This window comes from Thunnus maccoyii, chromosome 5 (assembly GCF_910596095.1).
Source record: "Thunnus maccoyii chromosome 5, fThuMac1.1, whole genome shotgun sequence".
Taxonomy (NCBI): Eukaryota; Metazoa; Chordata; class Actinopteri; order Scombriformes; family Scombridae; genus Thunnus; species Thunnus maccoyii.
The window spans coordinates 33,174,552-33,201,223 of record NC_056537.1 but is presented as its reverse complement, the minus strand read 5'-3'; the positions used below and the strand labels follow the sequence as shown (position 1 = coordinate 33,201,223).

The 26,672-nt window shown below is 39.1% G+C and overlaps 1 protein-coding gene and 1 long non-coding RNA gene across 2 annotated transcripts in view; one reads left to right on the top strand and one right to left on the bottom strand.

Moving 5' to 3' along the window:
- The window catches only part of ripor1 (RHO family interacting cell polarization regulator 1), a 65,495-nt gene extending 49,079 nt beyond the window's left edge, over positions 1-16,416 (bottom strand). Inside the window, exon 1 of the mRNA XM_042412354.1 lies at positions 15,907-16,416. The gene's annotated coding sequence lies outside the window, so the exon portion shown is untranslated. The remainder of the gene's footprint in view (positions 1-15,906) is intronic.
- Positions 16,417-19,920: 3,504 nt separating this feature from the next.
- Positions 19,921-25,569, top strand: LOC121897732. Its single transcript, XR_006096277.1, has 3 exons — positions 19,921-19,963; positions 23,515-23,876; positions 25,453-25,569. It is a non-coding gene; the product is annotated as an uncharacterized LOC121897732 (long non-coding RNA).
- Positions 25,570-26,672: the final 1,103 nt, after the last annotated feature.

Below are 26,672 nucleotides of genomic sequence, written 5' to 3'. Positions count from 1 at the left end.
TTTGGATCTGATTCAGACTCCAACATGTACAGATGTATTTGAGAAGTTTCCATTTGGAGTAAAGAACTAGAAAACGAAGTGAAATCCTGCTACTGTAGTTTGTTTATGTAGCCTCTGGAGCCAGAGGAAGCTTCCAGAAGCTGACCAATCAGAACAGAGTGGGCTCATCAGGAGGGGGGGCCTTAAAGAGACAGGAGCTAGAACGGCCTGTTTCAGAAAGAGGCTGAACTGAGGGGCTGCGTAAAGGGTCAAGATAAGATAAAAAAGGAGTTTTTAACTGTAAATCATGCAAAGATATTCCAATAGAGCCCCATAAATACAGAGCTGGAATGTACATGATAAGTCACCTTTAAAGCTCCACCACATTTTGTTTCCGTGCAAAATGCTCAGTGTTAGCCATAAGAGGTGGTGTTTTTCAGACTGCTGTTGAATTCTTCTGCCAACAAGTTCCATTATTACAATATTTTGTAATTCAGGTACTTATACTGCTCTTCTTGTTCCCCTCCATCCTATGCTTCCTTTAGGGTCCTCTCTTCACTTTGTGCGCCAACAGTTCAGTACAGTTCCTAAATTGCTTTCTCTTCTCAACTTTCCACTCATCTTCAAAAAAGGTCTAAATCATTACTTTCCCTCCCTATATCATCACTCCATCCTCCTCTTTCCTCCTTTCTCTGACTGCAGCCCTTGTGGTCTTGTACAGAGGAATTGAGGAAACTTTATAAGCAAAGGTAAACAGACACATACACCCATACAGCTATGTAACTGTAAAACTTAATATGAGATTTCATATACTTTACATTACAGCTGACCATTAGCATACCATAAGTTTAAAGATTGATCTCCTACCTTCCAGACAGCTATTGGTTGGCTATGAACATCAACTTACTGAGAACTCCCTGCAGATGGCCAGTACATCACAGTGAACAGTCCTTTGCAATTATGTTTCTGCCCAAGTTCACAGTGTCATCATGTGGTGACTGTTTTTTAGACCTCCCTCTGCTGGTGTTTTCAAGGTCCACCTCCTGACACTTGGAGCAATATTTTGAATCAAGGAAACAACCAAATTTCCATTATCCTCTTTACAACAGCCATATGTGCTATCGTTTATTTTATAGGTTTGATATTTGGACATAATAACTTACAGATGCAATTGTTTAAAACACTTTTAAGTTTAAACACTTTTCTCAAAAGGTTTTTAAAATGGTCCTTGATTAAAAAAAAAAAACAATCCAAAATGTGACAATGACTTCTGCTGAGCAGCTTTCTGTTGAACTTGGCTTTGTTAGTTAAATTGTGAAAACTGATTTTTTCATTTTGGACCATTGCAGACTAGACAGAATCTACTGTACATGCTGGCAACAGAGTGAGAGAGAGAGAGAGAGAGGGCGGGGGAGGCACATTGTGGTGATTATGGGAGGATTTCATAAACAGAACAGAGGAATCCAGAAAGCTTCATTGTGAAGATTCATGGAGGCTGGCACAGCTTGAGACGGAGGTAAAACAGAAACACTGTCCAAACCCAAAGTAATACACATCCTCAGAAACATTGAATTAGACAATATATAACTGCCATTTTTCTGACCAATATTACAATTTCAATCATAATTATTATAATCTTTTTTTTTTTTCTACATGAGAGAGATAAATGCAGCTACTTTCCTAACAGGCCAGCCAGAGAAAAGTCACTTTCTAATTAAATCTTTTATTTTTTTTTTTGTTGGTTTTTTTCAAGAAAAATATTGTAACAAGTATATTTGACCCTACTCAATATATTTCAAATATAATCATGACATTCCAAAGTGGCATTATTTTTCTCAATAACAGTCACAAAAGCGTACAATACAGTAAGTCTGACAATATAAAAGTTTTGATATCTGACCTACGACCCCTGATGCTACTTTAGCTTTAGCTTCCTTTAGCGTCACAGACTGAAAGGATGAGTTGCTTCAAAGCCCTGAATCCTGGAGGCTCAGCTTCACAATTTTAAGCTTGAAAAAATAATATGATGTGCTTTTACCATTTACGGCAGTTTACCACTGGTCAGTCTTTCTCTTAACAAATACCTAGCTAGGCAGCTGCTAACAAGCCAACTACCTGTCTGAAAATGACACAATGCACTCAGCTAAAGCTAGCGGTTTTTCTGGTCTTTTTGAACAACAAAAAGACAGTCCACTCCCTATCTCAAACATCAGGATGATACAGAGTGGTGGTTCTTACTAATGGAAACTATATTTGACCATGGCATGCAGAGATCACATTAACCAGACAGCCGCTGGGCTTTTCATCTTGTATTGTCATCTAGCCAAACAGTTGAAGAGTCTTTTTTTTTGCTTCATACAGCTTGTTCAGACATTGTTGATACTGTAGGAATAATCAGCTGTGGTGATCTGAAGATTGCACTCTGGATTTAAAACTGATTCATTGTTTAACCCTAGTCCTAAAAAATATGCTGTATAAAGAAATGACACCATATACAAATATGATGATTTTGTTTGACTTCATGTGTATCTGTCATATTATGTTTGAACCCCTAAACTTTGGGCACTATGTGTTAAAAGGACTATATCTCCCACACAGTTCTTTCTATACTGATGTAAACCTACTCAAATTAAAGCTGAAACTTGGTACTTTATCTGTGTGGACTGTATATATTGAGGCATGTTTGCTTGTCAGCTGTCTCAGTCTTTTACACTCAATCCTGATGTGGTTTCTGCTTCCTTGTCTCACCTAACCTCCATCCTGGCTCCACCTTCTGTGCCCAATTTGCTGGCACAATGATAATGACAAGGCGTAACAATATTTTTAGCTGACTTAAAGCAGAATAATTGTTATGTTAATAAGTGTTTTATTTCTTTAGTTTCTTCTGCTTGGACTAGCTCTTGAATTGAGTCAAATGAAGGTAAATTGAGTCAAGCTCAGTACTGAAGCCTTTCTATCTGGGTGTCTGTGTGGCCTGATTTTTTCAAATTACTTTTAACCTTATCCAGGGAATGTTAATAGAGCTCCACTGCCCTGCTTCATATTTTTAGAATGTCACACTTCTACACTGGGAGCTGCCCAGTTCAGATACAGTCACGTCCAAGAGAGGAGAAGCAATTAAGTTTACAGTGCCTTGCTCATGAGGTAGGGAGTGGAAACACTATTATTTTTAATAATACTTCACACTTTGTGTGCTCTGTTGGATGACGATGCAGCCAGTATTCATCAGACTTCTTTTCATGTTCTTTGACAAAGTTTAATCTTGCAGTTTTGTGCCGTTTTGTGAGCAATGGTTTTCTTTTTGGACGTCGTCCATACAGGTTCACTTCATGCAGTGTCAGTGAAACACCAATCATCAATCCACAGAAAATCCTTGTGCAAAGTCAAAAGCACCTGCCCTTCTGTTTTCAATGCAAGGTTTGCATAAATAGCAAATTGTGCGTGCCGTCATTTTTCGAGGACGGCCACTTTGCCTTCTGTTAGTGGTAGTATGGGTCCTCCTCTACCTCCTAACCACAAGTCTCACAATTTGGTTTCTTACTTGTTCAGGCAGTTCCTCGCCATGTGGAGCCATGTTGCACTAGACACAACCCAGGCCAAAACTGAGAAAGTTGTGGTCTTCATAGGTTCTTTTATGACCATGTTCAGGCAATTAGTCCTAGTTGGAAGTCACAGAATTAACCTTTTTGTTTTCAGTGGTCACAGGCGTAGTCACTTTTGTTGCATTGAGGTTGTACTTTGAGGCCTGTATTTTCAATTTAGTCTATCAAACCTGTTTATTGCAATTATTGTAAGATGATACAATGTTGAATCATTTAACATTTTAGTGATATTGCACTGGGGTGTACTCAGTTGTGTTGTGTACTGTATGTCATTAGATTATTAAAGTTTTCAGTTTGAAGTTTAAAAAGGCCTCGCCATAACATAAGTGAAAGCAGTGAAACTGTTGGTAATGCTGCATTCAGACTGAAAACAGCCCTGTGTTAAAACAGTGCAAGGGGCGTGTTGTTTGAGGTTCCGGTGAGACAATGAAATACAATCCAGGAAGTCCAGTTGGAGCTACAGATTAATGCGTTTAAAGGCTTATCAGATGCCAAAAAAACCACACAGTGGTCTGTAACACTCACAGACAGGATTTTACAACTCTGCAAAGTTATTGCAACAGCAACTGTCTTATCTTTTGTTGTGATGATTGCAAGGTAAACAGTTGAATACGACATTCATGTTATAAAGTAATCCACCAGGATTGTGCGCTTGCATGTATGTGATTGGCCAATGCAGCACCTTGCTGGATGACATGGGGTTGCTTTGCGGCAAAACTTGACCCCAGTTCAACTTTATTTGTCGAAGGACCCCGCAGTGTTCTCAGTGTTGGCACCCCTGCTGCGTCAGCACACCGCCCCCATTCAAATAAATGAGACGGCTGCATTTTTTTTCACGCAGAGCTGATGTTGGTCTGAACGTCCCACAAATGGTAAATGGACTGTACTTGTATACTGCAGGTGACATCCAATCAATGAGCCTTTGCATTTACACCTGCTATTAATAAGCACTTTAGTTTTCTTGATTCTATCCACATTGTGATTTGCTCTTAATATGCAAATTAGCTAAGCAGGGCTAGTGGACTTGTCAACAAACATGGCATGTCCCAGGTGATGGGGAGCAACGCTATGAATAGGTGTCATTCATTTTTTGTGTGGGAAGACTTTTAGCTACCACTACTACTTGTAGGCCTTACCAGGCTTGCTGAAGATCATCCTGAGATCAACATCTGGCCAATCTAACCTGGTTCTGATAACAATATATTCTGAGTGCATTTACAACTTGCATTAAAATGTGTTTTTCCTAAGATATTCAGATACAGATCACATGTTAATGCAAGCTGTAAACAGGGTCTGTAAGTCAACCTTTTCTTTTTTTCACAACAAAAGCTGTTGTCAAGTTGTCTTCGCTGGAAGGCTTTTATTGTGAAGTAGCAGCAGGAAGTGTTGATTTTGCTTTAACAAGAATACTAAAAATAATGGAAAGTCAGCTCCTTCTTGCTCCTGTTCTTCAGTAACGCTTTATCCTCATCTAGTACTTTCTCAGCTTGACTTTTTTAGGCATTCAGACTGGACCGCTGTAGATTTAGTCAAACAAAAGCTCAGTACTGTACAGTACTAGTTGATGAAACAAATCATTTTAATCATGTTTCATTGTGGTGGAGTAGAGTGAGCTTGGTAATGAGCTGACAGACTGTTCCTACCTCACTAAGTACCACATGACTGTCTGAGTGTGTGTGTGTGTGTGGACCCCTGTGAAGTGGGGACTTTCTGGTTAATCTCCAGCTGGCCAATAAGCAGCTTAACTGTCACTAGAGTGCAGCAGGCTAATTACTAGTTTGTGGACAGTCTAATATGGTTCAGAGCTACTATAACCATACTGAAAATAACATCTATATCGATATTCATGTTAAAATGGATTGTAGGATTGTTGTGTTTTCCAGTTTGTGTGGTGATGTATTGAATTGGATTGTATTACTTTGTATCTAATGTTGAGTATAGACTTCAATGTTTGAAAAAGTGCAAGTTGCCTGATTTTATTCAGAATTGTTTTACGTGCCTAAATTTAACTGCTGGAATGAAAATGTGATGTACATTCCCATCTTTTCCTTGTGGAGCAATACAACACACAATACATGTTCACATCACCTACAGTAATCTAAATGTGAGAATTTGTAAATCAATGTTTAAAAGGATGTGAGGCTGTTGAATCGCTGCTATTGGAGACTGATAGTACCTGCAGGGCCTGTGAGCAGGTTGTGCACCAAGGGAAACTGTGTCATTAGGTTAACCCTTCATGGATAACCTTGAAGGTTAAGCTGCTGCATGGGCAGGTAAAGAGACACACACACAGAGCAGACGCTGAACTGATGAGATGGTTTAATCTGTAACAACAACCTGCTGATAACATTACATGGAGTGCTGAGAATGAGTTCCGAAATGTTAACAATAACAAGAGTCTACAGCCATGCTAGCAGCTCTGTGTCTTTAGGCACAGCAGTGATTCCAGCTAAATGAAAAAACATGAAATTCTCTAGAAATCATGAATGTCTACAGCTAATTTTAGAGCAGTCCATCATGTGAGATATTTCACTCTGGACCAAAATGGTGGACTGACCGACACTGTCGTCACTAGAGCCTTACTGCTAGTCTGGCTAATGTCAACTTCAATTTAAGAACACTGGTATTAATACCAAATGAAGTCTCACTGTATAGTGTGTGTAGTGTAAGCTGTCAGGTAAGGATATGCAAAATTAGACTTAGGACTCATTTGGAACCTTAGTCCAAGAATAGTAGAATAGCAGAATGGAGATACAAGATACAAGAATCTGTGCGTATTACACTTTACTATAAGTTCCCCTATTTAGCATTTATAAGCAATATATAAAACATTAAATAAATAGTTTATGGCACACAATAATGTAGTTGTTAGCAGATATGTGTGTTTACACTGAAAAACATATTAATTTAAAAATGTAAGTTCCCCTGCTGCCTTAAAAATGTGAGTTACCTGAACTTAAGTTTAATGATTAGTTCAAAGTCATCTCATGAGTTTTGAAAATGTAAAACCAACTGATTTAAAATAAACTCAAAGATAACAAGTTCAATGAACTGAAGGCATTAAGCTGAATAAACATTCATACTGAAAACATTACAGTCAAATTTGCATTCTAATTGTATCTTTTCAGTTTGAAGAGTTGGGTCTTCATTTGTCACAAAGAACTTACAGGTGTAGATACTGTTGGAGCTGGCAACAATTAGTTGATTAATCGATTAGTTGTCAACTATTTTCATAATTGATTTTAAGAAAAATAAGAAAATGTCCAAATTCTCTGATTCCAGCTTCTCAGATGTGAATATTTTCTGGTTTCTTTAGTCTATTACAGTAAACTGGACATCTTTAGGTTGTTGACTGTTGGTTGGGACAAAACAAGACATCTGAGGATGTAACTTTGGACTTTGAGATACAGTGATCAACTTTTTTTTTTTTTTTTTTTTTTTTTTTTTACCATTTTCTGACATTTTATGGTCCAAACAAATGATCAATTAATCTTGTGGTCCCAAGAGAGTTTTAACTCTCAAACAGTCCCTGCTGGGATGTCTTGAACTGAGTTAGTTAAACTCCAGTTTACAGTGCATTTGTCAACAACTAGAACTCTTCCTGTGGGCATCCATAAGTGGAGGCTGCTGTATGAATGAATGATAACATAGTCAAACATAGTTGTAATAACTATACTAATAGGTCTTCATAGGACAAATCACTTTTGACAAATGTTGTACATTAATAAACACTTAAAATGTTCGTATACCTGCTTATAGGTTATGTATGTATAAATAGGATGAACATACAGGTAATTATTTAAGCTGTGTATGATGGACACTGGGGTGCACAGTTGGACTATACATGATACACATTAAGTTCATTGAGTAAGTATAGAAAAGGGGTAGGACCAGATAAGCATTTCACTTCTTCCTACTCCATTCCAGACATGTAATATTTATTTATGTTATTTATTGACAATTTGTTGTATATGATTATTGTTAATTTTATTGGTTATTCTTGTTTTGTTTTCTTACTTATATATTTCCTTTCTTTAAAATGTTGGAAATAAATCTATTCTATAGCTACATCATAGTTAGTTATAAACTATTATAGGTTTATGTACTACTTATAAATGCTAAATAGGGGAATGAAAGTAAAGTGTTATTGCTGCATTAGCGCCAGATTCACTGGGTCAGCTCCAGAGTCTCAGTCACCTCTACCGTGGATGATTTACAACCCTTTTAGATCCACAAGAGCAATAAGGAAATAAACGAAGACTTCCTCGTTTATTTCAATCAGAACACTGTGTTGGTGCAGCAGCAGCACTGCCAGAGAGGGCTCCGACAAATAAAACTGATGAGTTAGTCTGACATAAAATTTGCTTCTTGCTCTATTTCCGTGCAACTTCATCTGGCAATACACTGACCAGCCAAAAAAAAAATGCTTGAAAAAGCACATACAGTGCCAGGCAGTGTACCATGTAGTTTCCAGTTCAGCTCACAGGGGTCACAAGAAGAGAACATTTTCACAGCTGTATCAAGTCATGCTCAAAGACTGCAAACACCTGTTTAATATCTTGGATCCTCTTGGAAATAATGTGACAACATTTCAGACGAACCCTTGCGCCTGTGCAGAAGTGGAAAGTATCATTTGAGATTAGGGATATCAGTGTCAGACCTCCCACATGTCTGTCCAAGACCAATATGGACCAAGATTGCCATGAAATTTGATATTTATATTTATGGTTCCCAGAGGATGATGCCAACTGGTTTTGTGACCCTGTGTACTTTACTGCCACTATCAGGACAGATATCACAATACAGCAGGCAGTATGTACAAACATAGTACATCACTATATGCTCACTGTCTTTCTGTCTCTATTTGCTGCCATGGCTTTGGTGTCAGGCACAAGGCCTAGTATGTAATCCTCTGATAATCTCTCTCACCTGAACTACCTGCATGTGCAGACAGCACCAGAGGTGGAGAGGAGGACACCCACACAGACAATCACTGAGACTATCTTATCAGGTCAAAAGAAGCTCTGGGACAACACAGGGAAATGAATGTGAATGAGGAAACTATGGAATTACAAGAAAGAAGACAATGGTTAACAGGAACAATAATTAAACAATATGAGCAGGGGGTTTTCCTGCTTATCTAAACTTGAACAGCCTGTTTTGGTTCCAAGCAGATCTGTTGTGAAAAAGATATCACTGATAACACTATCAACAAACATCATTGGGAGGGAGCTATGCTTATGTGCCAGAATGAGCTGGCCTGTTGTGATGTAAAGTTGCCGCTAATGCAAACTCAACATTTCCTGTAACTGCTTTTCACAGCAAAAGCCACCCAGTGAATAGAACTACTGTAAATTGCCCAGCTGGCCAGGACCAGTGCAGGAATGAAACTGCATCCAGCCCAGCAATGACCAAAATCCCTCCATCCTTAGACACTTAGTTTAGGAATAAGAGACAGACAAGAGGTCAGGAGAGGGCTACATAGCTGTTCCAGTCAGTATAATATATGATTACTGCAGCGACTCTGTTATTAGTGAAAGACACAGCATGAGTCACTCTGTGCAGGCCTTCACTGCACGGACACACACATCAAGTATGTGTTCAGCTGAGTCAGAGGTCATGTCAGGTAGTACTCTGAGGTTTGCTAATAACAGTGATCCATTTTCAGTCTGTCTTTTGTAAAGTTACACCCATGTGGACCAAAGCCGACCAATGACTGTGTTATAACAATTACAGCAATAATTTATGTTTCACCCCGATATTGACCGCTGTGACTCAAAGCACTAATGATATCCTAAATCATTTCATCCATTTTTATGTGCAGTCTTCAGTACAGACAGGGGAGCTTTCAGAACAGCTCGCTTCTACGGTAATTTTGGGTCAGTGTTCTGAAAAGCACGTCGATAAAACTGATTTCTTGACAAAATCCAAAGCACACACACTAATGTTACAAAATCTTCATAGATAATCAACTTTGGATGAAAACATATAGCCAGAATTATATGAGGAAAGACCCTCAGCACCACTTAATGCTGTACTGATACTATACTAACACTGACCAGCAGATATTAGAAAATGATCAATATCTAACTTGAATAGGGCTGCGACTAACCATTATTTTCATTACACATTAATGTCTTGATTATTTTCTCGATTAACCGATTAGTTGTTTGGTCTATGAAATGTCAGAAAATGGTGGAAATCATTGATCACTATTTCCCAAAGTCCAAGATACAACCTAAAAAGTCTTCTTTTGTCCCGACCAACAGTCCACAACCCATGGATATTCAGTTTACTGTCATAGAAGACTAAAGAAACCAGAATATTCACATGTAAGAAGCTGGAATCAAAGAATTGACATTTTTTCTTTAAAATAAATGACTTTTAATGATTAATCAATAGTTAAAATAGTTGGTGATTAATACAAAAGTTGACAACTAATTCATTAATCAACCAACTGTTGCAGCTCTAAACTTGAATAACTTCGACCTGATGGACACCACGTGAGTCCAGCTCGGGTGAGAAGTAATTTCATACGGTTTCCTTACGGGTAAATGATTCAGATCCTCCACAACGTTGTTCACTATACAATCATCACATTCAACAGAGCATCATCAGCATTGACAGAAACACACACTGGTGCTGCACTACTGGATTACACTGCACTGAATAACTGCTGAGAGGATTTATTATATTAGCAATGGTCAAAAAGAAAACATACTGGGGCACTGAACTAGCACACATAAATAATCACTTATAAGACATATTCAAGCACTCTCACATTTAGACACCCCACAGCAAGACTTGAGGTGACAGCTACAATGTTTTCTTATGATCTAAACCATATCTGTAACTTAGCTAGTACAACCAAAGTGTTAGTGCTGAAATGTCAAAAAAACTAAGTGATAATTTTATATAACCATTAATTTACGTTGCTGTACAACATTATTCAACATTACCCACAAATGTCAACCTCACGACAGCGCTAGAGTCAGTCTAATACATCCTTTGGGAACCATGAGTATCTGTACAACATTTTCTGTCAATCTTAACGAGTAGATGTTGAGATATTTTAATGGATATGTGAAAGCATTGAACAGCTACCCGGTGGCACTGGATGAAAAGTCAGATGATCACCAAAGTCAGTATGATTCATCCTCTGGGGAACATGAAAGTCTGTGCAACATTTGATGGCAATCCAACCAAAAGTTGTTGACATCTTTCAGAATATATTACTCTGTTGTGCAGGTTCAGAAGTTTACAACCAAGACAGGTCTAAAACGTCCTTCATCACTTTTACCTCAAGCCACAGAAAGTTACTATTTTTGACAAGTGTTTCCAGTGCGGCAGGACATTGGCCTTGATTTCAACCCAAATTAAAACACTGACTGTGGAGGCTAAAAATGTTCCGAACCACAAAATACAACTTTTATTTCTCAGGAACCAAAACTTTTGGAAAAACCTTTGGGATAATATTCTTAGCTTCTCACTCCTGCCTATCTGAAGAGTCAAAGTCATTAACTCTCATTATAACTTTATAGTTCAGACTGGCATGTGTGTGTACATGTGTCTATATGTGTGTGTATATGTCCATGTTTGAGAGAGTGTGTGTGTGTGTGTGTGTGTGTGTGTGTTAATTGGCTGTTTGTCCAGTTCTTCAAGGAAGTCTAGTCCATCAGAGGAAGTCATTAACTTCAAAGGACCATGTATGAGTGTATATGTGTATGTGTGTGTGTGTGTGTGTGTGTATGTTTGTGTAAGAGAGAAGGACAGAAGCCTAAGGCAGTCCAGAAATCAGAATGCATGCTGGGTAAACAATGTCAGGTTGGTTTTGGGCCTCAGAGCTGGTTTATGGTCTGCCAACACATGTGCATACACACATGCTTCAAACTGACCCTTCCTCTGTGCCGCTTCACTTCTCTCTGCTACATTTCAAGAAAACTGTGTGTAATGTGAGACACTTGGAGATCTTTACAGGGTTTCCGCCAGTGTATTGCAAGTCTGGCGGCCCACCAAGCCTGAGTTGACCCCCCGCTGGCCCTAAGCATCAGGGAACTTTTAAGAAAATGTATTTTAAGAGGTTTTCTAAACCTTAATGTGTTATACAGCTTATACAGAGAGAGCGTGTGTGTGAGACAGTGAGGCTGCGGCGACACTGGTTGGCAGCGCACAAAGACGCGGGGACAAGCCAGAGGACGGCTGCCACTTGGAACCAGAACCGGAGCAACCCACCTGCCATCCGGAGAGGGACACACCGAGAGCAGGCTGAGCAGGCAGAGAGCTTACTCTGTGCTGAGACTCTGCTGCTGCTGCAGATGCTCACAGAGCAGACACTTCCAGTTTACAACTGTAGCTTCCATCATCTGACTAAGTAAATGAACGAAATGAACTAAATGGGTTTTATTTCTATTAAAAAAAAGCAAAACAACGGTATATATATATATATGTATATATATAAGTCACAATAAAGATTTCCACACTATTAGATGATTAGATTAGATGACTTTTTACTAGATTAAAAAGGGTAAAACTCTCTACATAGAGAAATTCTCTAATGAAAAGCAACAGCAATATAACAAGGTACAACATATTGTATAGTATAATACTGTAGGCCTTAAAGAGTTCGGTTGGTGATTTTCTTTATTTGTCTTATTGTCAACAAATCTCATGTTTGGAGCCAAACCGACATTGAACTGATCTACTAACAAGTGTGTATCCAAAGCCTGATATACCTTATTCCTCTGTGCCGTTGACCTCCGTTGTTAAGATCAAACGGCTCCAAAGACTAACAACAGCGATCAGTCCCAGGAAAGTTCTTTGTACAGCAGACGCCACTGAGCATGTGCAGGAACACCGTTCCGTTTACAGAGCTTTGCTAGCTTGTTGTGCTACATATCACAACCTTGACTTTGTACTGAAGTTCTTTGAGAAATTTAATGCAGCGCAATGTAAGGATGTGTCTGGTTGTGATATGTAGCACAATCAGCTATGTAGCTATGGTGAACATTTCTAGATTCAGCGCGAATCATACTTTCCGATGATATTATTCCGATGTCCACCACAAATGAACTAGGAAATTATAGACAAAAATGTCTTAAAACACCTGAACTTGCCTGAGAATCATTATAATTTTAAGTTTTCTTTACTATCAAAGTAATCCAGTGATAGTTGTCTGTACATCCATGGATACACTGCAAACATGAATTACTAAGAGCTAATTCGGCATACTTTTAATGGTGCCAATTTACCAAAAGACAAACTGTGTTCTTTATTTTCATCCATTTCAGCAGATGAAACTGAAGAAAGAAAGCGAGAACAACTGCTGTTGCTCCTCCTATGAATGTATCATTAGCTGTCAGCTTGAGCTAGAATGAAAGCAATGAGCCCTTCACAGAGCACAGAGATGACAAACATGCACGATTATACAAACATTTTCCAGATTTTTTATTGCATTACATCCAAAAAAAAACCCCACTTGCGTCCTAAGCATGTCGGACTACAAGTAAACAGATCAGGTTGAAAATGAGTGACATGGCCCTTTAATGTTCCATCGTGCTTTATGAATGAAGAAGACAAGTGATGAATGAAATAAGAAGCAGATGAGTGAGCACAGTGGCTTCCCTCTGCTCTGTATCTGTTTCATGCAGTTTGTTAGCTCAGGCCTGATCATTAGCTGAATTAGGTCTTCTAACTGTGAGAGCCCTGCACCGACACAATGGACCTACTGTTCAGCTGACTCTCCGAGAGCCACACAGAGAGTGTGTTTGTGGTTTCAGAGAGCATTCCCACAGTCAGCCTGAACCAGTTTGTTTTTGTCACCTATTACAGCAACATTTGGATTCCATGACCTTCCCCCCTGGAACTGAATCAAACAGAACTGCCTGTTGTTTCTGTCGGCAGAGTGCTACTACACTATGTGCTGCATTTCAAAGTTATGCCAAGAATGCTGTCACTCTTTCAAGACTGATAGCTTGTGCATACCGCCTGCAGAAGAGTTCCTCATAATCAATTAATCAACCGTTTTTTTAAGTCTAAATGTGTCCAAGTTTATGATGAATGCCTGTCACTAAATACCAAGGTGATATCTTCAAATTATTTACCATATCTGACCAACCGCCCTAAAAACAAAGATTTTCCATTTATAATCTGAAACAAACAAATCAGCAAATCCTAATATTAGAAGGCTGGAATAGATGAATAATTATGATTCTTATTTTGATAAAGCATTTAAAAGGACAAGTGAAATCTGGTTTTAACTAGTCTTGCTTCTTGACTTCAAGTCTTTAGGCCTGCCTTTCAACATTTCCCAGAAGCCACAGAGCACTGCAGAGTCATACTGTAAACCCAAACCTGTGATACAATATGACAAGTTAAAGGACAAGTTCACATTTTTTTTCCAAGTCTGTCTTAAAACTAGTCAGGAGCCCAAATGAAAACTGAAACATGTTTGCCTTGCTGTAATCATTCCTCATACTGTTCATACTGACCATTAGAAGATCCCTTCATAATGCCCACCATCATTTACATTGAAAGCACATTTTTGAAGGATCTTTTAATATCCAGTATGAACAGGAGGAATGATTACAGCGAGGAAAACCTCTTTCACTGTTCATATGGACACCTGACTGTTGTTTTAAGACACACTTGAAAAATTGTGAACCTGTCCTTTAAGGTTGGGATTGATGTTGATTAGCAATCCAACACAACATTTGTGAATTTGTCAGATTTTTAACTGTATTCTCTGTTACTGTAAGAAATGCGTGGCTGCTCTGTTAGAACATCTAGCCAGTCTTACAATTTTACATTTGTTTTATGGTTGAAAAAAAAAAAAAGCAGAAGAAAAAAAAGTTGTGACTTCATTTCTGAATCTAGACCAAGACGGCAGGCAAAAATAACTTCTTTTTGAGTATCTTCTTGCTCAATTTATACATTTACATTTATAAACTTATTTTTGTTTACTCTGTATATAATAGTGTTATTTTCAGTTATTTCATAATTCGATGCACAGTAATGTTTCTATTTTCCTTTTGTCAAACAAAACAAGGAAGGAAATAGGTCATCTCTGGCTACTTGGATTAGTAAACAGAAATGAAATTTGGAAAACAAAGATTCAAAATTAAAGATTAAAAATGTTTGTGTGTGTAGTGGACGGAACATTTTTTGATCTACAAGGACAGTCTTGAGTCTTTGAGTAGTCTGAAAATACCTTCAGAAAAGCGCCAAGTGCTGTTAAACAACCTTCTGGGGTTTTCCGAAACTGATGCTTAGCTCTGTGACTCCACTGTAGTTCGGGACAGAATTTTAAATCTGCCACTGTGGAAGAGGCTTTGAAACTCGATCTTTAGCTTAGATCTTTGTTTTGGAAAATCGATTTGAAGGCGTACTCTGACCATAACCACTACCTGCCTGACCCTAACTTTAATCACTGACCCAAAAATCAGCATTTTACAAATTGGGGACACGACTTTTGTCCCCAATTGCACAATCTGTCCCCAATTAACTGATCTTAAGTCTGGTGTGTGTCCCTGAAAGTGACCTAAGTCATACCCACACACACACACACACACACACACACACACACACACACACAAAAGCAATCCTCTCATGTTAACAGTACTTCTTCTGTCATATCCAAAGATGCAAACCATGACCTTGTTATACCGCATACTGACACACACACACACAACCTGTCATGTAAAAGCTATGGTCATGGACAATGTCCACTACTTTGCATACAACTCTCACAAACACAGACACACTTTCACATTTGCAGTCCGTTGACACATAGACTGATTCTGATTGAGGGATCCCTCAGGCGAAACGTTCAAGTTCAAGCCAAAATCACTTCAGAAACTTGCCAACTTTCAGATAAACACTTGATACAACATGACAAGAGCTCATGCGGCGTTTCTGGTACATTCGGTATACTCACGTTCATGGAAATGAAACTACTGTGAATGTTTCACGGTGCCTGCCACCACTTGCTAGATGTTTTCATGCTATTCAGAAATATTGTGTAAACCGAGTCTACAAGGTGACATTTTACTGAAAGCGCCTGACTGGAGGCTGGAGCTCAGGCTGGAAGAAGTGCAGAATTAAAGGATTTGTAAAGCCGGTTTCTGCACACAGAGAAGAGGACTGAGTGACAGGACAAGACTGCAGCAGACTCAGACAGCTGGACAAAAAGCGACATAAACAGGACTGAGAAGATGCTAACCCTCCAACCAAAAGCACAAAACTAATGAATATAGCTAATTAAACAACAGCCTAACAGTTGGCTCGATGTGAGCAGGGCATTGACTGAGAAACATTTGAAACAACGTACATGTTTGCTGCGGTGTTGTGGCTCCTCTCCTCTCCAGCTGACACCAGTCTGTTCTTGATCCAAATAAAGAATCACAGGCTCCGGAGCGGGACACACTCGTAAATACGGTTCCGAGCACAGTTGGTCTCTCAGTCCATCAGTGTGGCGGTGAAAAGTGTCCTGTCAAGTCACAAAGATCCACCACGTTCCTTCAATGGACGGCTTTCTTCCATGCAGCCAGTAGCGTTAATTCAGCCAGCGTCAAGCGCGCCGCAATCAATACCCACACTTCCGGTCGTCACGTTCAAATGAAAATGTTGCTTCATCAGCTGCTCTGGATAGTCACCTTACATCCGGTCATCACTTTCTGTTCACAGGGGAACATTACCAACCAGGCCCCAAAGGCCCAGAAGCTCCCGTTTCACTGGATGGCAACTCATCTGTAATTTCATTAACTGCAAATTAGTTTATAAATATGCACCAACAGTCTGAAGGTGGCTGCTGCATTGAGGCTCTCTCTTACCTTTGGTCAAAATGTAGGTATAATAGCTTTTATGCTTACACCATGGAGTATGTTCCTAAATGAATTTTATGTTGAATGAAAGTTCTAGAAACCACCTGACACACCTGCAGCAGGTATTATTCCATTGTAGGAGCACTGGTTGGTTCCTAGATCACGAATGAAGCTGCCATGTACTGTATACCTGCAGTGTGCACTGCGTCTGATAGGTCAAGTCAATAGGATACATGTACACGGTGATTTTAGTGAGGGGTTTGGCAAGTGGTCTGTGGAAATGTGATTAATAAAGTGCAATATCCATGACATGTTAAGGGCTTCAAGGTGGGGTCCTTATAAGACAGAATTTCTTTTTTAGGATCTGCACTGTCACAGCAGATATAAAGATTACATGGTGCATATTCTTAAGTATCTTTTCCTCTTAACCATACCACAAACGATCACATAACAAACCTGGGGCATTGTAGTGCTCCAGCACAGAAATACTGTACAAAATGTGAAGGAAGATGGAAGAACTGGGGGTTCACAGACGCTCAGCATTTCATTTTTGCCCCTGGACCTCCTATCAGGTTAATCCGAAAATAGTGAGAATATCAAATATAAAACTGCAAATATAAAACAGTGCACAAAACAACATATTTTCAACATAACCTCATTAAATGAATACTCAAATTATAAAAACAGAAGAAAAAAACCCCATGATGATCCTTCAACAGGTCCATGTAACAGTACACTTAGAATTACATTATCATTTTTGGACTCTGCTTAATAAATGGTAAAATAAAGGTGGTGTCAGTAGACCTTTTTCATAGCAGACATTCTGATTTGTCAAAGCAGGAAAAGCACGAGTGTAAATAATAACATTAACAAAGGTTCCATTCCATGAATTACAAAGAGTGAGCATGCACTATACCAGAACCCTGGAAATGACTCATCTTAATGCATTGCAGCCATCAGTAATGTTATTAATACCACCTGTGCTGTTCCTGCTTTGACAAGTCAAAATGTCTGCAAGGAAAAGGTCTACTTTTCAGTTTGTGATGTTCTAGAGATGGATTAAGACAATTGAATTATTAAGTGTCAGTTTACCTCAATCCATTTATTTATGTTGTGTGCTTAAAACACTTTAATGTTTTTCACTTATTTTGTGAAATTTGAATATTTGTTCTTTTTTTTTTTGTCTCGACTCTGTTCCATCAGATAATAGGGATGTTAAAAACTCTTCCATTCAAGGCTGTGCTCCACTGCCATCTGCTGGATATTACAAATACAGTATGTTGTTTCATTCCTGCATGTAATACTTCCATATGCACAGCCACTATGTTGCTGATAAACACCTGTGGTGAAGTCCGTTATAAAGTTGTGAGCACAGTGTTTCTTTAATTACTTTACTTGTTTTCTTACTACAAATAATATCTTTGCAACTGAAGAGAAAATTCATCTAAAATGGCAGCAATCAATCACTGGAGGAGTTTTCAGTGTCAGATTTTATAGACAGACTTGGCTGGATTAACTTGTTCAGGGGCCCTGGGGCAAGAATTTGCTGTTCGGCCGCTTTTTGACATCCCACCTCCCTCTCTGTGATGTGTATGTAACCTGTTGCCTCCAAGTTCCCATCAAGTACAGTTCACACGGTAGACTATACTATGGATATAGTCGGTAAAAAGACAACCAGAAGGTATTTGGAGCAAAAATAGCACTGTATTTGTGGGTGTTGGTGGGAGAGTGTTGTTTTAGGTACAGGTGAGAAAATTAAATATGATCCAGGATCCAGTTTGAGTAACAGATACAAGAGTTTAACCCATTAGACATCAAAACACTGCACAATGGTTTTAATGCTGTGAGACAGGATTTCACAACTCAGGAAATAATATACTCCTATGTCACTGGATTATACAAAAAAATTATAGAAATGTATCACTGGTTACATCAGAAGTTGAGCCTTGTACAAATTTGTTGCTAGACCCATGCTGTCTCATTTAAATGAATCAGGAGGCCATGTTTTTTTCATGCAGTGCAAATGTCTGTCTTAACACAGACTTATGCTGCTCATAATACAACCAGGCTACAGGCTTATCTGTCTCAGTTCTTCTTCCAATTCTCTCATGGTGATTTGAATGAACACATTTTTATCTGGGAAAATGTCCCTTGTGAGCACAGTATAAACTGACATTTTAACACATTCTGTATATTGCAAGCAAAGAAATTGCATGTAAAGGGTTTTCAACAACAACAACAACAACAACGACTAAGAAACCCTCCAACACACATTTCATTTCCCTGTTAAAAATGTTGCCACAAGCTTCTCAAGGAGCTTTGTCAAATCTGAAAAAATAACCCTGATGATACAAACAATAGTGACTAGAAACCCACTTTAAGCCTTGTGTTTTCTTTTATCTCAATATAAATAGTACTTGTTTTGTACAAGTATTAGTAGCACAAACTAACCAAGAGCAGGTATCTCCTGCTGTTGAGGAGACTCATACAGTATACTGTAGCAATTTGCAGCCATCTAGTGGAGCTCCAGTGTCTCATCACTGTAGCACAGACAACTCTCTCTGTTAACTTCACTTACCTATCCAGCTATTAGAGCAGGCCGAGGGCAGAGAAGGCAATGTTTTTGTGCAAACATTTGAGAGTGTATGCGTAGATTGAGAGACTTCTGGGAGGAAGAGAGAGAGAAAAATAAGAAGTAGAAATGACATGAAGGGTAGAAAATAAAAATACAAGTGCATTTTTATGTTTTAGCGAATTTACCATAAATCCCACTTAGTGTTACTATTTTTAGCCATATTTCTAGCAGCATGTATCTAAGGAAGGCAATATTGGTTTGTCAGTTGTTCCACCACTGTGGTCCAGTCTGAAGTATCTCAACAGCTATTGGATGATTTGCCATGACATTTTGTACCAACATTCATGGTCCCCAGAGAATGAATCCTACTGACCTTGGTGATCACCTGACTTTTTCTCCACCAGCATGTAAAAGCTTTCACTTATTCTGGGAAATATCCACCATGAGGTTAATATTTATGGTTTTGAGTGAAATGTCTCAACAACTATTGGATGAGTTGTCATGGAACTTGTTGCAGACATTCATGTTCAACTTATGATGAATTTCAATCACTGGTTATCTCACTGACTTTTCACCTAGGGCCATCATGTGGTTGAAATTTCAATTTGTCCAATACTTGTTTTTTGATTAAATACCTGCAAAGCCTCAGCTGTACCTCCTGTTTAGTGCAATTAGCAAATGTTAGCATACTTACATGCAAAACGAAGATGGGGATCATGGTGAACATTATACCTGCGTAACAATATTAAACGCACTATATGTAATTTCAGCCGCTAGGGGTCTCTCAATCAAAACAATAACATAAGACGGAGTGTGATGACAGTGTGAAGTAGCAAGGAATCATGGGAGTTGTTGTCTTCGTCGTTAAATAACCAGCTTCACCGGGACAGGATTACTTCAGTGTTAATCATTCGGGATGTTTTTACCGGGAGCTGAATTACCCGCGGAGGTCTCCTCCTCTCCAGAACAAACGGACCCGGAGATTACAGGTAAAAACACTAAATAAAGCTGTTTCACCTAAAAAAATCAGTGTTTCTCCAACGATGTACGGCGACCACCGGACGTCCGGTACGGGCTGCTAGCTGAGTTGCTGCTAACACTTGTTCGGTTTACTTCTCTTATAACTTTAGATCCAGACGTTCGGCAGGTTTCTCCCAGGAGGCGAATTATCCGCAGAGGTCTCATCCTCTCCAAAAACAAACATACACACAGATTAAAATTGTTAAAAATACTAATTAAAGCTGTTTCACCTGAAAAAATCAATATTTCTCCGACGATGTTTGGTGACCACCGAACTTCCTGGAGGGGCTGTTAGCTGAGCTGCTGTTAACGTTAGCCCAGTTTATTTATCTGATAACTTAAGATTCAGATGTCCAATGACGAAATCCTTCTTCCGGCTAAAAGGCATAGTTTAAAGCGACCTAAATTTATCATGAAAATGTGGCTTAAAACTGAATAAAAGTCAATTTGTAACAGTTTCTGAGGAAGAAGCACAACGCTGATGTATTATCTTGTATGTGTGTAAGTTACTCTTTGGTAGACGCCATTGTAGTGGACAAACACAGCGCCGCCGTATGCATCTTGTGCTGTTTACTCTTTGGTAGAGGAGGTATGACGCCATTGACAGGCGACCAAATGAAACGGTCCATCACTTTGATTAAATTACAGATTTCTCTAGGTTTGAAAATTGTTGGAAACATTTGGGGTAATCTAAGTACACAACTCAACGAAATATATAACATAGGTCTAGTTGTTTTTAGACATTTTAATGTGGAATAATTGCATATTATACTTTTAAGTACAAGACTATGCTATGTACTAGGCATGTGCAGAGGGCCCAGTATTTGTATTTGTATCTGTATTTGTTGAGGCAGCAAAATTACTTGTATTTGTATTCGGATAAAAGTGGAAAGAGGCTTAAAAATTCTGTTTTTGTTTTTATCACACTTTTAATTTCAGAAAATTAAAGTATTACAATAAGTGTTCATGAATAAACTACCTCACGAAGGAGGTCCCCACACTGGGTCTCGAACTGGAGTCTCCCAGATCATAGATGACTGTGCTGACTACTAAGCTAAAACTTAACTCATCGCCTAATTGCAGACAGACCTCTACCTATTTATACACCCCTAACACAGAGACAGCATGAATAGGAAAGAACTTCAAAGGTGATTCTTGCTTTGCACTTTTCATTTATTGCCTATTTTTTACAACCTAACTTTGTGGAAAGGAAAAGGGTAACAACAGGTTATGGAGAGTCCCTTGGGAGCACTTTGCATGTATCAGTAGCTCAGCTTTATTACTGGGGAACACCCCCAACTCCAGGAGTGATGTCCAAATCAGGAAATGTGTGTCATGTAGCAGGTGGATGTGACTCCCCTTGTTGAAACCTGATGACAGACGTAACAGCAGAGAGATACTGAGATAGCGATGTGACCGACCTGCACGTTGGTATTTGACATGTTTTTTTTTTTCTTCCCAAATACAAATAATTTTTAGAATATTTGTGTGAAACAGATATTCATAAAAAAAAACCCACTATTTGTGCTTTGCCAAATAATGTATTTGTATTCGGGCACACCCCTACTATGTACACGACTCCTGTCTTTAAGTGAGTACTCAAGCGAAACAGCTTTGGAAAGCTAAGATTCTAGTAATTTGATTGATACAAACCATTTCAAGATACAATCAACACCTCTGTCAGACAACTGACCAACAAATTAACAATTACATAATTCACGTTACTAACCTATGAAGCCTCATATTACTCCATTGACTAATACAACTCCAAAAAAATGGTCTTGTTACATTGGCAAAGGTCCAGTCGATCCAATCCAGTAAAATATTTAGTTACGATTATACCAATAAATATCCACAAACAGCTATTGCATCATTTCAAATTAGTCGGCAGATGTCCTAATCTTCCATGTATTCTCCATCATAAGTCGCATTAGCATGTAAACATTAGCCACATCTCAGTATCAAAATGGCAGCTGCACACTGATGTTTTGACTGACACCTGACTTGACCCAGTAGGAGCTTCCAAGTCCTGTCCACAGCCTACAATAGCCAACAAGAGTCCACGTTGAAAGGAGGTGCCTACCCCTCTTCTTTCGTGTAAAAACTAAGCCAATAGGAACAGATTCTGCTGATGACTGGTGTTTTGAATAGCCAATGAAATTCCGAAAATGACAATATGCAGTTTTAGTGGTTTCTATAAAGCCACAACCATGGAAATTATGTGAATTTAAATAGTTTCCTGAGTGTTACTTTTTATACAAACTGCTTTCCCACCATAGAATTTGCTTTGACTCTTTTCTAAGTACAAAGTTTAGTTTCAACAAGGAAACAAAGCACTATAATGTGTTTATGTTTCAGTTACTCTGAAGCGGGGGTTATTTGGTGTCTCTAAATGGCGTTTTTTTTGCAAGATGCCTAGAAATACATAATAATAGAAAAACATGTTTAAAATATTCATTTTCTGTGGTATTGGTGCTGTTTACATAACTCAAGATGTTATCAAGGCTTAGCATTTTTCAAATCATCTCCTAACACAGCTAGTGGACTTCACACTGTGTCCACATACCAGTTCATTAGGACTGAACCCTGTGCTCTCCCGTGACACCTCCCACATCGCAAGCAACAACCAAGGAGGCCCTCTTCCCAATTCTGAGAAAGTGCAGTGCAATAGGAACACAACATAGACTTCAGGGTCTGATAAGAGTTCAAGGCCTCTGCGAGACTCAGGGTGGTATGCACTGGACACTTGTTTAATACTAAGCTATTTTACTACTGAGGAAAAGGTGAAAGACATGAAATTACTCCCCTTGTCAGTTTACACCAGTTTTGGGATGCCAAACATAGTCATGAATGCAGTCAAAGCTTTCTGTACTGGCTTGGTTTTAATAGAGCATAGGGGAAAAGTTGCTGGATAGCGAGTACTTTAGTACTTACTCCTAGCCATACTCTGTGGCAGTGGACCCACACAATCAAGTAGCAGATATTTAAATGACTTCTCAACCACTGGAATCAGGTACAAAGGAGCTGGCTTAATCTGCACACAGTCACCAGCACAAGCCCACTTGATGAACAGCAATCCATCCTTAAGAAAATGGCCACTTTAAACATCCTTGAGCTCATTTTCGGGACATAATTGCTAGAACAAGGATTTCAATTTGGGACTACAGCTTGTTCTTTAATGCACGTGTCTCTAGATAGTGATGGCAACAGAATGGAAAGAAATGTAGCCTGATCCTTTCCCTTAGAAATGCCCTCTGTCTTTGAGGGTGATATCTGAGAAGCCTTGATTTGTTCAGACACCTTTAACTGCTCTGACTTAACTTTAGTCACAGCACACAAAGAAAAAACGTTAAGGCGTTGTTTATCACACTCATCTGGCTCCTCAAAAACCTGTAAAGTTGAGCCCCTATTCCACATCTCTAGAACCAATTTACAATGCCTGGGATCAGTATGCCCAGGTCCCCGCCCCTGCCTGCCTCCCATTTGGCAACACACCTGACCCCAGTCTTTATCCCTGCAGGTGGTGGGTCCACAGGGTGGTGACTCCATGTTATTTCTTTTGGCTGTGCCCAATCAGGCTCCATGGGCCCAGCCACCAGACGCTTGCCAGTGAACTCCCCTCCCAGGCCTCGCTCTGAGAGAGTGCCCCGGTCTCTCTCTTCCGGGCGAGGTTCTCACATGCCAGACATGCTGCTTCATTGAGGTCTATGAATTGTTCTTGGTCTGCACCCTCATTTGGGACCAGTTTCCCTTGGGAGACCCTACCAGAGGCTATTGCCCCCGACCACACAACTCCCAGGGTCACAGGGACACCCAAACCCCTATATTCCACCTGGATGCCAGGGAATACCATGATGTACATGCTCCTTTTTACCACCAGAGGTCAGTGTTACATTATGAATGTTTCTATGTAGATTCTAACTCATTGTGTATATGACAAAATATGTAGACCAGTGTGTAGGCCTTCAGTTATGTAAACTACATTTTTAAAGTACAGTGCAAGTATTGTCCTGTCTCCCAGACTGGTAACAAAAAGCAGCCTGGGAATTTGCTGTCAAGCGGCTTCAAATTGATACACCAAATTCAAACTTACACAACATGTTTGTCGATCAATTAATCATTAATTTAAAAAAATCACAATCTGTTAATTTTTATTATTTGTGTTAGGCTAATAAGACCACATAAGAGTGCAAAACATATTTATGCTTCAATTAAACTCCATTGTTCAGTGGCACTGGCTGGTTGTCACACATACCTGTCTCCAAGGTCCCTGCAACTTCCTCAAAACTTTCCCTGTCTGACTCAGCTTCATCTGTTTGTTAAAAATGCATAAAACAGACATCATTTGGACTGTCTGACATGAGCATCAAATATTGTTGTATTCATTAAATTCATGATGCATAGTCCAACCTTTACATGGGCAAATACATATGTGGTGTATTATGCAACATACTCGCCAATCATTCTATTTATTGTAATGCAACGATAAATAACTTGAATGAAGTAGTCCAACCAGATCATATGAATGATGTGTTGTTCACTAATTTACACAATAACATTCACAATTTACTGCACGCACCTCTAATTGGATCTGTGCTAGTTCCTGCTCCCTCCTCCATCCTTTCCCTTTCTTGTTCAGAGCCATGTTCACCTGTTTGTTTAGATTGTAGAGTAAGTATTTAACAAATCATTTTTATTGTTGGGCTGGCTGTCAAATATTATATGCCTTATAGGCTATAATGAAAAAAATAATTGATGAGTTGTCTAGAAGAAAATTATCAAATTTACATGTTTATTTTACCCATTTACCCTTTTTTTTTTGGTGCACCTTCTCTGCAACACCAGCCATGCGCTGTGAGTGCTAGATACTTTTAACAAGTGCTAAATATACTTTCAGTTTCAATATTGATGGCAACTGCTACCTGCTATTATGGATTGCACCAGCCATGTCGCTGTAGCTAAGACGACCTATTGAATATCTGTATATAGGCTATATAATGCCAGGGTTGAACTGGCCCACCGGGAAAATTACTTTCCAATGGCCAGTCCGCACCTGCTGTCTCCCTTCATTGCTGTCTCCCTTCAGATTGCAACCAACTGAATACCCCTCACCCCTCCCTTTAAAGCATGTAGGAGAACCTATAGTGGCTGCGAAACTCTCAACAAACATGAAAGGCCCTCTCTATAGCCAGTGTTTGGTTTGTCCATTCTGGGCTACTGTAGAACCAGCAGCGCAACATGGCAGGCTCCATGGAAGAGGACCCACTCCCTATGTAGATATAAAGGGCTCATTCTGAGCTAACAAAAACACAACATTTTTTAGTTTCAGGTGATTATACACTAATGAAAACATGAATATTATATTCCATTTCTGCCAATAGATCACACAGGTCCTTTAAGCTCACATTTTGTCTTTTGTGTGTCATGTTGATGTTCTGTTTACCTGTTTCATTTTCAGTGCTCTTTGGAGAAGGTCCTTATGAGCCGACCCAGTTTTCTGTACTCCCCTGCACAGCTGTTTTGTATCCTAGTGCTTTTCCAGGCAAATAAATAAACTAATAAACTAGCACCATAAGTGCCCTATTGTCATGCTCTTTATATAATGCACTGCACCATGAAGTTTTTGCCATGGATTTACAGTATATTTTCACACTTAGTTTTAATATGATACAACCTCAAAGCCAGGCACACCACACATCCCAACATACCCATTCTGAATAACCATTCATGTTATTAAGATCCTCCAACCAGTCTTGAATATTTATGATCATGTATGCAGATCAAAGAAGGCCTAGATTATTTGAAATTCCACCCTAAAGCAAAATTTAGACATTATGGATATGGGTATGAAAGTGAGAAGCAGCAAAAATAAAACTGTATGTTCACCTGCACACCATTTAAGAATAAGGTGTATGGCTTGTCAAAAAATCTGCACATAATCTCTGTGGTTTATGTTGTCTGAGCCTCAGTGCGCCTGCGTGCAATAAGCATGAAATATGAAAGACTGCAGCAGCACTTCTGAGGAATAATGGATGACATTCCAGCTCTTGACATGTGTGCGTGGGTGTGTGCATGAATCTAAGTGAAAGGCCCTGTTAATGTGTATATATATGTGCATCTATATAGTATGTTGAATTGTAAACAAAACTGTGCATGTAGGCCTAAATTTATACCTGTATGTGTGTGTTCCTACAGTACCTGCCTGGGCAATCATTATCCAAAGCGCTTTACAATGTTTTGTTGCACAACCTTCACGAACAATTTGGGATTCAGTATCTTGCCCAAGGTCACTTTGACATGCGGACAGGAGGAGTCGGGTATCGAACCTCTACCTCCTGAGCCAGTGCCGCCTGTAGCCCTGTCACAGAGCGACCAATGCGGTTTATACCATGGATTTCTGACCCAGAAACAAGGATTACACAAGATCTGCACAGTCTGCGTTTGCTTACTCACAAACAGATATACCACAAAACATGTCATGTACTGTATATATGCATACATTTTACTTGACAAAACACATGATTACACTGGAAAAACAGAAAGCAGGGCAGTCCTCGTCTGTCCCATTGCAATTATTTTACATTGCAATGTTTGGATTTGAATTGACTAAGAATACATTCACAAAGTGAAGTAATATCGACTATTAGTATACTTTTAAGTGCGCTCAAATACCACTAC